At 36.7% G+C, this 2,044-nt stretch overlaps 1 pseudogene; it reads right to left on the bottom strand.

Moving 5' to 3' along the window:
- Nucleotides 1-1,333: 1,333 nt before the first annotated feature.
- On the bottom strand, nt 1,334-1,653 carry LOC113610673 (60S ribosomal protein L36a-like; annotated as a pseudogene).
- Nucleotides 1,654-2,044: the final 391 nt, after the last annotated feature.

The raw sequence follows: 2,044 nt of genomic DNA, 5'->3' as shown, positions 1-2,044 counted from the left end.
AGGCCAATTTTTATGTACTGAAAAAAAAGGAATGTCAACCATAAATTCTACATATGGTGAACTTAGATGTAAACATCCTCAACAAAATATTAGCAAATCTAATCTAGAAATGAATAAAAATCATTATTGAGTCTGATCAACTGGAATTTATTCCAGGTACATAAGTCTGGTTCAGCATTCAAATGTCAATTAATGCAATGCACTATACCAACAGGCTAAAGAAGAAAAATCACATGATCTTATCAACTAATTATGAAATAATATTTGACAACATGCAGCAACTCTTCCAACTAGGAATGGGGTAGAGGAAGGGACTTCGTCTACCTGAAGAACATCTACCAAAAACTTACAACTAATAAAACCCTTAACTGTGAATGACTGAGCGTTTTTCACCTAAGATCAAGAGCAAGGCAAAAAAATCCAGTATCACTACCTTTATCTAACAATTACTGGAAGTTATTGTCAGTACAATGAGGCAAGGAAAGGAAATAACAAGTATATTGATTAGAAATGAATAAATAAAGCTGACCTACTTGTAGATGAAATGAATGTCTACATAGAAAACTCCAAGGAAACCATAAAAATCTATAACTAATAAATGAGTTGAGTATGATTGTAATATAGAAGATCATCATGCAAAAATCAATATAGCAGTTCTTTATACTAACAATAAACATGTAGAAACAAAAACAATTTACAATTGCTCAAAATAAAATAAAGTACTTAGGTATAAATGGAAAAACACGTACAGAATCTGCATGCCTAAAATTACAAAATACTGAGGAAAGGAGTTAAAGAAGATCTACATAAATGGAGAGTCATACTGTGCTCATGGATGGGAAAACTCAACATAATAAAGATGCTAATTCTCCCCAAATTTATATATAGGTCTAACAAAATCTCTACCAAAATCCCATCAAGATGCATTGTTAATATAAAAAAGGATTATTGCAGGGCTTCCCTGGTGGTGGTGGAGAGTCCGCCTGCCGTGCCCCGGTCCGGGAAGACCCCACATGCCATGGAGCAGCTGGGCCCGTGAGCCATGGCTGCAGAGCCTGCGCATCCAGAGCCTGTGCTCCGCAAGGGGAGAGGCCACAACGGTGATAGGCCTGCGTACCGCAAAAAAAAAAAAAAAGGATTATTGCACAGATTTTATGGAAACGTAAAGGAACTATAGTAAACATATTAAAAAAATAAATCTGGAGGAATCACTATACCCAGTTTCAAAACTTTTTTTTTAAGACTATCACTGTATTTATTCTCATAGAGACAATTTTTTTTACAGCTTCCACATTTTCCTCTTAAAAATAGAAGAACAAAAGATTCCCAAAGCTTAGAACTGGATCACTTGGCCCTTTCTCTTCTTATCTCCTCCGAGTTCAAAATGTTGCCACTCTTAATGGCCAGCATCCTCTTGGATCTGCAGTTGGGCTCAACACATTCAAGCCTCAGCACGATCTTCTTTGTGCTTTTAGCCTTCTTCCAGAAAATTGTCTTTGTTTACCCACCATAGCCACTCTGCTTCTGATCATAGAGCCTTTTTCCCTGGGCATACAGGGGATTTTTTCCCTTCTTATACTGGATCACTTTGTGAGGCTGATGCTTTACACATTTCTTACAGAAAGTCATTCGGGTTTTTGGTGCATTGACCATCTTTGCAGTTAAAGGTGTCTTCAAGATGAAAACCAGAAGCCTGACGTCCACGTTCCTGCCTCGTTCCACTTGCTCGTCACAGGAAAGCTCAAGACATTTTCCATAGCTACTTTAACCAAGACTGTGTGGTATTAGTAGAGGGATTAGTACCTCAACGACACATAATAAAAACCCTGGAATACACTCACAATATAATTTTTTTAAAAGTTGCCAAAGCAATTCAATGGAGGAAGGATAGACTTTTCAGCAAGCTGTGCTGAAGCAAGTGGACACCCATAACAAAAAAATGAAACTTGCCCTATACCTTGTAAGAAAATTACTGCAATAGTTCATGAACTTAGGTGTAAAATGTGAAACTATAAAACTTTTAGTAAGAAAACAAAACAAAACA

The sequence above is a fragment of the Aethalodelphis obliquidens genome, unplaced genomic scaffold, assembly GCF_003676395.1.
Source record: "Aethalodelphis obliquidens isolate GAN/ISIS:26980383/991018 unplaced genomic scaffold, ASM367639v1 scaffold64, whole genome shotgun sequence".
Lineage (NCBI taxonomy): Eukaryota > Metazoa > Chordata > Mammalia > Artiodactyla > Delphinidae > Aethalodelphis > Aethalodelphis obliquidens.
The sequence above is the reverse complement of the archived record's forward strand: the minus strand, read 5'-3'. Positions and strand labels throughout refer to the sequence as shown.